Raw genomic sequence first — 13,163 nt, 5'->3', positions numbered from 1 at the left:
CATTCTTTTATGAGAACGAAAGAAAGGAAGGAAGAAAAAAAGAAAGAAAGAAAGAAATAAATAAACGAACAAATGAACCGGCTGCCGATTAACGAAAAAAAAAATAAATAAACAAACTACGATCCTCGCTTCGCGTTCCTAAATGCATCGACGATCTCCGCCCGTTCCAAATGGAGAAGTATCAATGTTTAAATACAAAAATACTTCAATTCATTGATCACGATCGAATCTCATAATTATATATATATTTTAGTTAGGATCGCGAAGTATAGGACTATATATATATATATATATATATGTATGTATATATATATATATATATATATAGTTATGATCCTAATCTTTCATTCAGGAAAGATTTATAGAATTGTTTAGCGATCGATTTTCATCATAACTAAATATAATATGGCTGTTGATTAATTACAGTTATTAATAATTAAAGAAAAAAAAAAAAGAAGAGGATAATTAACATAGGCCATCGCTCGGCTCTAATTAAGATTATTATTATTATTATTATTATTATTACTATTATTATTATTATAATCCGTAACAGTATACATCCGTATATATATATATATATATATATATATATATATATATATATATATGCGTATAGTATTATAGATATGTATATAGGTATTATATAGATAAATGCTTAGGTACTTACGACTATAAATATTTATCGCGTTTAGATTACGTATAACACGCCTTTTTCGAGCGTTTGCCAAAAATAAGCAGCGATATAAATCAAGATCGCTGATTTAGGGGGAGGGGCCAAATATATTTGATCGAGCTTGTATAAAAAAAAACGTAATCTTCTGTCGATAGAAAATCAAAGAGAGGCCTTTTTGTTAAGGTTTTTATTTTAGCGTTCAACGAAATTAATTTTTTTCCTCCTTTTTTTTATCCTTTCTTTTTTTTTGTTGTTTTTTTTTTTTTTTTTTTTTTTTTTTTCCTTTTAATTTTCATCGATTCCTTCAGATGTGTTGAGAAATATCTAAGAAGCCAATCAATACAACGAAATTTTCTATTCTCTCTTTCTCTCTCTCTCTCTCTCTCTCTCTCTCTCTCTCTCTCTCTCTCTCTCTCTTTCTCATATATAAGTGTAAAAATATTAGATCAATTCATGAATAAGTTCTATTCATTGTTACAATAGTAAAAAAAGAAATATATATATATGTATATATATATTAGATTATATTATAAACTATATTTTATATATATTATATATAATATATATTAAATATATTAATTATAATACAAATTATATTAAATATAATTTAAATTTAATTCATTTATCTACCTAATTGAAGATAATTAAATGAAACATTTTGATTTAAAAAAAGAAAAAAAAAAAAAGAAAAAAAGAAAAAGAAAAGAACACGTTCTGAAATCAATCTGCAAAATTAACAATTTTGATTTTTACGTGTAACACTTCTTCGTTCGTATATTAATCGAATGACCGCAATGAGCGCGAGTCACAGTGGCTGATGGGGTTTATCATAACGTACAGTGTGTGAGTATTGTAATTGGTGAAATGCAGTTTGATTCGTGCAGGCTAAAAGCCACAGACAATTCCATCGGTTTACTACGTTCGAACGAGCTGACCGTTGTTGTTCTAACGAAGCTTTAATCATTGGGTTTGCTTAAAGTAGTGCTTTTCCTTTACGTAGGTAACTAGTTACTTGGATACTCCAATCGATAATGTTATCAGCTGTTCAAAATTGAATTGCAGAATATACGGTTCATCAGACTTTAGTTAGTTAAATCGGTTATTACCTGTAGGTAACCGATTAATGGATTGCTGTTAAATACTTCAATATACGGAGTTATTATGATTACTATTATTATTAATTTTTTTTTTTTTTTTTTTTTTTTTAGATATTTATCGATTATAATCTGATCGATTTAAATTATATATATCAAGAAATATACAATTTTCATCGAACTTTGGTGATAAAGTCAAATTGAATTAGAATAAGTATAGGATTAATGGATTGTCCAAAATATTTGAATATTTTTGGAATTATTATTATTATTATTATTATTTATTTATTTTTTTTTTTTTTTAAAGAACAATTTATTAGTAATATCTAATTGATTTAAATCGAAATGGTATATAATTTTATCAAATTTGAGATAGTTGAATCGGACAAATTTAGGTATCTCATTAATAGATTTGTAAAAGAAAAAAAAAAAAAAAAAAAAAAAACAAAAAGAGAGAATTCAGAATTATTTTCAAATTCATAATTATATTTTTTTTCTTTTTTTCTTTTTTTTTTTGGAATCATTAATAATTATATCGAAAATAATTCATCCTTTTTAAATCTAATCGTAACTAAAAGTAACTGCGAAATATTTGTTTCCATTCAACGTTGAAATAATCAAATTGAAATAGGCTAAGCTATCTGATAATTGGGTTAGCGTGAATACTAATTGGAACATGTCGAATTAATTATTTTACAAACAATTTATGAATTATATCCCATCGATTAAAGTGGACAAATATTTATCAAAGTTAATTCGTTTCGACTTAGTAATTATGTTGAAAGCAATTAATCGATGAAAAATTATAAAAAGTAATGTGTTTGACCGTCCATTAAATTATGTTAGGATCGCATAATCAACGACGATTATTTAATTAAAATCTAAATTGACAAATTTCGTTGTATTTAAATTGAAAGAAAGAAAGAAAGAAAGAAAGAAAGAAAAAAAAACAAATATTTCTCTACTCGAATATTATCTCATACAATTGATTCGTACGTCGACGCATTACTGAACATTTAATCATACTTACGATTATTATAATATTATTAATCGATGTTAAATTTAAGATTTTTTTTTCTTTTTTTCTTTTTTTTTTACGAGTTTCAACGATGCAAAACAAGAAAACGATAATCGTTTTACGTTCATCGTCGGTAATAATAGTGATCGCAGGGAGAGAGATAAGAAAGCAATAGAGAGAAAAATTAAACAAAACAAAACAAAAAAAAAACAACAACAACAACAACAACAACAAAAAGTAAAAGAACCATAAAAGAGGACAAAGAGAAGAAAAAATGAAAAATGGCAAGACAACAAATTTTCGAGAACGAGCTCGCGATAATGATAAAAGAAAGTATAATTTAGTTCGTTTGTCCGTAGTCGTGACGATCTCGTCATCGAGCCGTGATTGTTGAGGGTTGTAGAGAAGGTAATATATATATAGTAATAATAATAGTAGTAGTAGTAGTATTAGTATTAGTAGTAGTAGGGTAAAATACGAAATAGGTCAACAGCCGCGGCTTCTCGTTTCTCCTTCATGCTACTAATGGCTCGCGTTATTGGCAGCAAGAGGAGTCTATATCTGTGTGCACCAAGAGAGACTCTCGCTCCTAATTTCTCTTCGTAGGCGAAGATACGCTTTTGAAAGCATGATGTACGTATATATATATGTATGTATGCATGCATGCATGTATGTATGTATGCAGTGATTTCCCTCTCTCTCTCTCTTTCTCTTTTATCTCTCTCTCTCTCTCTCTCTCTCTCTCTCTCTCTCTCTCTCTCTCTCTCTCTCTCTCATTTTTGGGACTCAGTACTTGAACCTCTTTTATATCTTTATTCGATGACTAAGAATAGGTTTGATAGCAAAGATCAGTGAACAATTCTAATGCAAATCGTTTCTCGCTCCGCCTTTTCTCAATTATTCTCCGTCGGTTTTAAAAATATAATTTTTCTCTTTTTTTCCTTTCCTCTGTCTCTCTCTCTCTCTCTCTCTCTCTTTCTTTCCCCCCACCCACACCCCCCTAATCATTAGCATATCCAAGATTAGAAGGATTAGAACGAGGGACGATTAATTTGTTATATTTTCTTATATAGGTTATATCGCGTTCTATGGATTTTTCTTTAATTAATTAATTAATTAATTAATTATTTTAATGTCGAGATTAAATGGGTCGAAAAGAGAGAAGTTTGGTAGTGTTTTCTTTTCTTTTCTCTTTTTCTTTCTTTTTCTTTTTCTTTTTCTTTTTCTTTTTTCCTTTCTTTTTTTCTTTTTTTTCCCCCCAAAATTAGGAGCTTTATTCAGAAAAGATATTTGGTATTGGCCCTTGAAGGTTTACCGTTCTATGGATTTTCCCTTTTTCATCTTTTTCTTTACTTTTTCTTTACTCTTTTTTTTTCTTTTTTTTTTTTTTTAAAGATTAGAAGGATTGAAAAGAGAGGAAGATTTTGATATTGTCTTTTGAAGATATACCGTCTATGGATTTTCTTTTTCTTTTTTTTTTTTTTTTTTTTTTTTTGAGATTAGAAGGATTGAAAAGAGTGGAAGATATTGGTATTGTCTTTCGAAGGTATATCGATCTACGGATTTTCTTTTCCATTTTTTTTTTTTTTTCAAGGTTAGAAGGTTTAGAAAGAGATGAAGATTTTGATATAATTTTTTTTTTGTTTTTGAGATGTCGTTCAGTGTTTTCTTTTTTTTTTTTTTATTAATTTATCTTGAAGTCAAGATTAAATTTGTTAAAAAGATCAGATACTATTATATAATTTCAATTACGATATAATGTTAGATTAAAAATATTCTGATTATCATAATGATAATATATTACTGAATATTGCAATGTATAAATAAGTAAATAAATATAATATATACATTGCAATCAGTCATCTTAAATTTTGACTAAAAACATTTCTTTCAAACGTTAGGATGATGATACACATTGAGAAATATTAAAATTAGAAATTAGATAAAATTGCAATGAAATCATTATGAATTTTAATTAAATCGATGTATTCGAAGATAAAATATTACTTTCAAATATTATCATCAATATATATGCATACATAAAAGTTATTTATAATTATAACAAATATATATATATATATATATATATATATATATCTATATATATAACAGTATCATATAACATTAATTTATTCTCGTTTATCTTCTCGACATTATCCAAGCAACATTTCAAAGGAAATCCTTGGAGTACACGCATCTGGCGTTATCTGAAATGGATTGTTGCACCTGTAGCAGTCGACTGCTATTGCATCTGCTCAATTGCATTATACCGGAAAGGCTTCGGAAATATACAATTTGTCATTATCAAGAATCAATATTTATTTTATATCTATGTAATAAGTAATCTCGTTTTAATTTTATTTTTATTTTTATTTTTATTTTCAATTAATTATATATACTTTTCTTTTTTCACTTTTTGACCTTTCAAAAGACAACAGAACGGATAGAAATTTTTTTCTCGTATCCTTCGTTATTATTTTTCTTCTTTCATTCTATTTTCTTTTTTTTTTTTGTCGTTGTTATTATCGTTCTTCTTACTTTTTCTTTATTTTTTGTTTTTTTTCTACCTCAAGTAGATCGTAGCATATCGCATTACGGAGTTAATTAATCTAATCAAAACAAATCAGAGTGTACTATATACCATAATATCTCCTTCTGTTAATGGATCAATCGTTCGTTTCCAAAGCATATAAATCCGGTTGTTGATAATAGAGAGAGACAGAGAGAGAGAGAGAGAGAAAAGCACAATCTAACACACATTTTTCGTTCACTTTTACAGGAGATTTCATCGGGACAACTCTAACTGGTCGATATTTCTTTCTCTATCTATCTGTCTCTGTCCGCCGTCTATCTGTCTCCCTTTTTTTCTTTTTTTCTTTTTTTTTTTATTCTATTTTTCGCACAACTTTGAATTTAATCGAGTACCTCGAGTTCTCTTATCTTTTTCCTTTTTTTTTGTCATTTATTTTTCTTTCTTTTTTTTCCTTTATTTTTTCTCCCCTCTCCTTTTTCTCCTTGTTTTTTTTTTTTTTTCCAGCAATCCGAATTGAAAGTAATTTTGACCAATTTTCGTATCCGACGGTTAGCTTTACAAATTAATCGTAACTTTTCTTCTTTTTGCAAGTTTCACTCGCCAGGGAATGCAAATGTGTATTTACGCATACGCGTATTTACTTTTTTGTTTTCTTTTTATGTACTCGAACCGTTTCGAATGCTTTTCATTAATTTAATATTTGAATAAACAAGCTCATATATTTTTTTCTTTTCTTTCTTTCCTTTTTTTTTTTCTTTTTTTTCTTTTTCCTTCCCCCTTGACTTCGAATCGCGATTTATACGATCGAGTTTGATTTACTTTTCTTTTTCTCTTCAATTTTTAACGTTTTTGTCAAATGAAAAATTGTTTTCTCTCGTTCTTTTTTCCTTTTATTATTATTATTATTATTATTATTATTATTATTATTATTATTATTATTATTATTATTATAATCCATGAATAACGAAAAATTGTGAGATGGACTCAGAGATGACAAATCAAATTGATTAGAAGAGAAAATGGTCAAAAAGTTAGTTTCCAGTCCATTTGAGTTGACAATAACGCGTTTCATTTCTATACGTTTCTACAGCTTGTATGTGTGTGTGTGTGTGTGTCTGACTATATATATATATATATATATATATATATATATATATATATATACACGTACATACATATAATTCTATATGTTATATGAATAGGAATACGAGTGTACTCTATCGTGTAAAAATGAATATCTTCCGATAAAAGCCTCGGCTTTGTTACATGAATGTTCCATAGATTTTTCTCGGTTTTAACCTATTGCCAATGGCACTTTTATTTTTTTTTCTTTTTTTCTTTTTTTTTTTTTTCCCTGTTAATCTCAAAGTAAACATTATCTTTTAGATTAAAAGTACCGAATGATCACAGAATATAATAGAAATGGTAATTGGGTTGAGTTCTTTTTATCTTTTTTTTTTTTCTTTTTTTCTTTCCTTTTTTTTTGTTTTTCTTCAGGAATTTTTAATAACTTACAAAATACATTTTGTGATGAATCAAAAAAAATGTATATATATATATATATATATATATATATATATATATATATATATAAAATTATAGAATTTTTGAACAAATAAATTAATCACAAGAGCTACGATTAATAAATTAATAAAATAATATAAAAAAAAATATATATATATATTTTGTATATTATAATTCTATTTATTTCTGTTCATTTTCAAATTGATTTTATTTTCTATTCGATCAAATATATTTATTACAATGATAATTCATTACAATTTCGATCAAATTTTTTATTAATAATAATAATAATTATTATTATTAACATAATTATGCAATAATGTTTAAAATCTAATGAAAATTACTTTTAATTTTACGAATTTCAAATAGATAATATCTTATGCAAAATAATAAATTCATATATTAGTAATGTTTGTTAAATTGATAAAAAAAAAAATTTGATAAAGAGATATACGAAGATGATTAAATAAAAGTAATTGAAAAAAATTTTTTAAAGACTTTGATCAGATTTATTTAAATTCATGTGTCGTTGAATTAGAAGATAAGAAATTATGATTATCGCTAGTAGTAATTCGTTTTATTCACATCGTAAATAATATAACAAAGAGATAAGGGAGAACGTTAGTAAACAATTTCCAATGTATTCTATGAACTCCAAGATGGTTTGCTTTTCAAGTGGCCATCGATTATCCTCGAAATGCTTAGCGTTGTCGTTCCAGCACGTTTCCAAGAGAGAATCCAAGCGTAGCTTTATGATTAAGATCTTCTTGTTTACCAATGGATGTCGATACTGTTTCTGTTTTGCAAACTCTCCTGAGAATTACACACAATCAGTATGAATTATCGTGATGAAAATTTTCCTTTTTCTTTTCTCTCTCTCCCTCTCTCTCTCTCTCTTTTTTTTTTTTAATTTTTTTCTTAATGATTTTCGTCGAGATCGATCGATGAACTTTTTTTTGTTTCTCTAAACAAATCATTACACTTTCGATGCATTAAGAAAATTATTTCTTTTCAATTTATTTGATTAAAACAATATATTTCCTTTCAATTATTTTAATATTATCATTGATTATTTACATTACGACGAATCGAGGCAATTTTTGTAAATAAATATCTCCTCATTATTTTATGTATTCAAAAATGTAAGAAGAAATTTGTTGCTTTTAATTTCTATATAAAAATTTTTACATGCGCATTTGTACACAGAAACACACACATACATAGAGCAGATATATACATAGGAAAATTCTTTAGCATGGACTATTTAAATTCCTATTTAAAATTCTATTTAAAATCCTATTTAGGATAACATAGATTATAACGCTTGGAGGATGGCTCACGTGAATTTATGTTTTTATATACTAGCATTTAAGTTACGTATATTTATGATTATATAGAGCATTTCTTTACGCGTGTAACATTTAGTAAAAATGCAACGTTTTAGAAACTTTCATTTTTGCACGGTGTTTTTTTTTTTTTTCTTTTTTCTTTTTTTTAAGTTAAGCCTTCGTAATTTAGTATAAAAATCTTATACATAATTATTATTTTGAATAAGAAATGCATAATCGATTATATAAAATATTGAACAAATTTTGTTTTCATCTAATTTCAATAAATTCGATCGTGCCAGTCTATCTCGAGGTAGGAAAATTTTTTTCTGAATAAAATTTCAAGAATCTAAAGTAATTAAATTTGCAGTATCATTATAATACGTTTTATGAAATTAGTTGAAATACAGAGTGAGTGAGTGTGAGAGAGAGAGAGAGAGAGAGAGAGGAAGAGATCAATAGAAATATAAAATATTTCTTAGGATGATTCAACAGAGAAAAAGAAGAAATAAATATCAAAAGCGGGTGATAGGTTGAAGGTGGGGCTGGGGATGAGGGTGAGAGGTGTAAAAGAGGAAAGTAACACAAGGATGGCATTATCTTGGCAATTGTCACGATCGTAACCTCGAATGAGATAACTTTTGAGAGAAGTTTATATATAGGAACTGTTAGAATGGATTTAATCGAGCAGAATTAACCAATTCACTTTACACTTTGTGTACTTAATTTTGATATATATGTATATATATATATATATATATATATATTTTTTTTTTTTGTCCTTTTTTATAATATTTTTTTTTCTCATATATCTATTCTTTCCTGATTCGTCATCAATCAATTTTTATCAATCTTCTATCGATTATTATATTTTATTTATAAATGACGAAAGTATTACTTGAAAAAAAAAAAAAAAAAGAAAAAAAATTTTCGAACATAACATTTTTATTATTTATTCAATTATTTTTTTTTCAATCATTCTTTCAATTATTCTTTCATTTCTTTCTTTCTTTATTCATTCAATCATTCAATTATTTCAATTATATTCTTATTTATTCATTTGATCATTCAAATTCTTTTTATTTATTTCCAATTTTATTTTTGATATAATAGTATACGCACTCATGTATTTAGATTGATATTAAATTCAACGTCGAATTTCATTATGAAATACATATATATATATATATATATATATATATATATATATGTATTATATGTATTATATATATTATATACACTTCATATATCTTTCTCATAATTAAAGGAAGAGAGATGTTCGTTCAAGTTGTAATGAATTCTTGTAATTATCGTAAAGGAAAGAAATACGTTTCTTTTCTTTTCTTTTTCTTTTTTTTTCTTTTTCTTTTTTTTTCTTTTTTTCTTTTTTTTTTTTGGTTAAAAGAATATTTTATTATTTAAAAAAAATTTTTAATTATATAGCCAAGTAGACTCGTATTGATTTTTTCTTCTTTCTTTCTTTTTTTTTTACAGAACTCCACTCAACTTTTAATTTATATTCCGACGTACGTACGTTTCTATCTTTTTCTCTTTTCTTTTCTAATCTTTTAAAATCCATTGAGGATAAATAAGATCGATCAAGAAGTTGGATTCTTTTAAATCGAACATTCGTTGTTGTTCCGTTCGAAGATTTTTCGATTTTAGAAACGAGTAGTAGAATTTCATTTTCGCATCGTAGAAATATCGTATAATACTTGTAGAGATGGCGGAACAGTAGAGGGAAGTGAAGTTGTTGTCTCTTTAAGTGGTCACAAAGTGAGAGAGAGAGATTCTCCCTCTCTCTCTCTCTCTCTCTCTCTCTCTCTCTCTCTCTCTTCCAGCATCCCTTGGGCAAAGTTTGCGACTCCAAGCTCAAAGACGCTTAATGTCTCCCTCTAGGGCGAAACTAAATTGAAAGCTGAGAAAATAACTGCGATGTGTGCACTCTACGTACGTTATGTCCACTGGAGGGATAATGATTATTCATAAGAGGAAGAAACGTTCAACGACCTCAACGGACCTCTGTTATATATCTATGTACATACATACATATTTATACATACATATGTTGAAAAAGATACGTACATACATACATACATACGTACATACATATATATATATATATAAATATATTATAAATATATTAATATATTATTATAATATATACGTACATACATATATATATATAAATATATTATAATATATATATATATATATATATATATATACGTATGTATGTATGTATGTATGTATATATGTATATTGAAAAAGATACGAGTTTGACCAGTTTTATATATATATATATATATAAAAAAAAGAAAAAAAAAATTAGAAATTAATTGCTGGATAATTAAAAGAATCAATTGCTGTTTTACGAGACCTTTCTTTCGTTTTTCTTTTATTTTCTTGTTTTAATTGAAATATTTTTTTCTTCTTCTCTCTTTTTTTCTTTCTTTCTTTTTTTGTTTTACTCTCTTAATTGTAACATTAAAATCCTATAACATTATAGGATGTACATTTTTTTTTGTGCGTTATTATCATCAAGTTTCTTCGTGTAGATTGATTAGATGAAAAAAAAAAAAAAAAAAAAAAAAGAAAAAAAAAGAAAACAAAAATAAAAGGAAATAGGGATAATATTAAATTTGAAAGATGTATAACGATGACGCCATATATGCATACATACATACATACATACGTACACACACATACATATTGATGAGAAATTTGTTTAATGGGATATGTAAATACTTTCATAATGTAATTAGAATTTTATTTTATCAATGAATATTCATTTATTATTATTATTATTATTATTTTATTCAATGAATATTTATTTTCAATAATAAAATATTATTATGTATAATAATCAACATACATCCATACATATACGTATACATATATACATATATACATATATACATAGACATTTTTGTATATATATATATACAAAATTTATTATATATATATATATAAAAGTATGTCTTCCAAACGTAAAATGTTTTTTTGTTTAAACCGGAATACATGCGATTTGGTGATGCGTATGTTAGAGCTTATCAAAAGAATTAAGTGTACTTAATAATCATCCTTTCGGTTATTGTTTCTCCTTGTTAAAATTCTATGCGAGAATATTAAAGCACGCATCGCGAGTTACTGCTTCCTTCGCAATTACGGTTACCTCGGCACGTCTCCGTTATATGGAAAGAGAGAGAGCGAGAGGGAAAGATAGAGAGAGTGAGAGAGAAAGAGGAAGAGAAAGAGTGAGGGGAAAGGGGAATAGAAAGAGAGAGGGAGAGAGAGAGAGAGTCATGGAAGCTCTAATGAAGACTCTTGAATATACCGTTATCGAACATTTTTTTCCGTCGTACTTTGAATTATCAGCGTTAAAATTAGATATTGAAGAGAAAGAAAAAGAGAGATGGAGAGATGGGCTTAGAAAAGGAATAGAAAATGGAAGAGAATGAGAGAGAGAGAGGGAGAGAGAAATGCGGTTAAAAAGCGATAGGAAAGAAATAGAGAGAGAGAGAGAGAGAGAGAGAGTGAGGGCTAGAAAAGGAGAAAAAAAAGGGAAGAGAATTCTTCAAACGTGAAAAATCCAAAGCGTTTAGGATTAGTCTACCCTGTGATTGGATGGTTTTTAGAGGGGAGGTGAAACGTGCTCCTCGTTAACTCGGATTTTTTTTTTCTTTTCTTTTTTTCTTCCTTTTTTTTTTTTTCTTTCTTTTTTTATCTTTCAACTCGTTCATACTTTTTGATCATTAGGATAAAGCAAAGGGCAAGAAAGAAGAAAGTATTTAGTAAGTATTAGAAAGTAACGAAGAAGAAAATAAAAAAGGAGAAAGAAAAAAAGGGGAGAAAAGAAATTTTCATGGCGACGAAAGTTTCTCGTAGTCTTTATTTTCTTAATATCTTCTATCCTTCTTTCATCTTATTAATACGTCCTTTCTCTTTATATCTCCTTATTTCTCGTTTTATTGTTAATAAATCTTATTTCTTTTTCTTTTTGATATTTTATTTCTCTCTCTCTCTCTCTCTCTCTCTCTCTCTCTCTCTCTCTCTTTCTCTCTCTGTCTTTCGTTTTCTTTGACATACCATTTCTCTTTCTTTTTCTACTTTTAATACACTGTTTTTCTGTCTTTTTTAACAGACTGTATTTTTTTTTCTTTTAACATTTTCTCTCTCTCTCTCTCTCTCTCTCTCTATCTATCTATCTATCTATCTATCTATCTATCTATCTATCTATCTCTATGTATCTTTATCTCTTTTCCATTGTTTTATTTTTAATACACCATTACTCTGTCTCTTTTTAAAATACTGCTATTATCTCTGTCTTTTTCCTTTCGTTTCTTAAAACACCGTTATATCTGTCTTTTTTTAATCAATGTTTTTTTTTCCATTTCCTCTCTCTCTCTCTCTCTCTCTCAGTCTCTCTCATCATTTTTTTTTACAAACAGAGAATATCATAGTTAGATATCATTTTGAATAAACTCTATTAGAATATCATATTCGTTGTAATTTGTAAATTGACACGAACTGTGTGCTGTCATATATATAATAATAATAATAATAATAATAATAATAATAATAATAATAATAATAATAATAATAATAATAATAATAATAATAGTAATAATAATAATAATAGTAATAATAATAATAATAATAATAATAATAATAATAATATTAATATTAATAATAATAGTTGGGAACGATGCGTAACCTTATGCTAGACGATAATTGATATTAATTACTATGTATGTATTATAGTTGAGCGTGCGACATGTTATATATGCCTGTATACGTGTGTGTGTGTGTGTGTGTGTGTGTGTGTGTGTGTATGTGTGTGTGTGTGTGTCTGTATGTGTGCGTGCGCGTGTGTGTATTCGTCGCGTATATAGATGATATGTATATATAGGTAGATAGTTATACATAATATACGTATATGATGTTCCATGTAACGAGGATTACATATGTACATTGTAACTTGAAATCTTCC

This window comes from Vespa crabro, chromosome 15 (genome assembly GCF_910589235.1).
Source record: "Vespa crabro chromosome 15, iyVesCrab1.2, whole genome shotgun sequence".
Lineage (NCBI taxonomy): Eukaryota > Metazoa > Arthropoda > Insecta > Hymenoptera > Vespidae > Vespa > Vespa crabro.
This window is presented reverse-complemented; position numbering follows the sequence as displayed.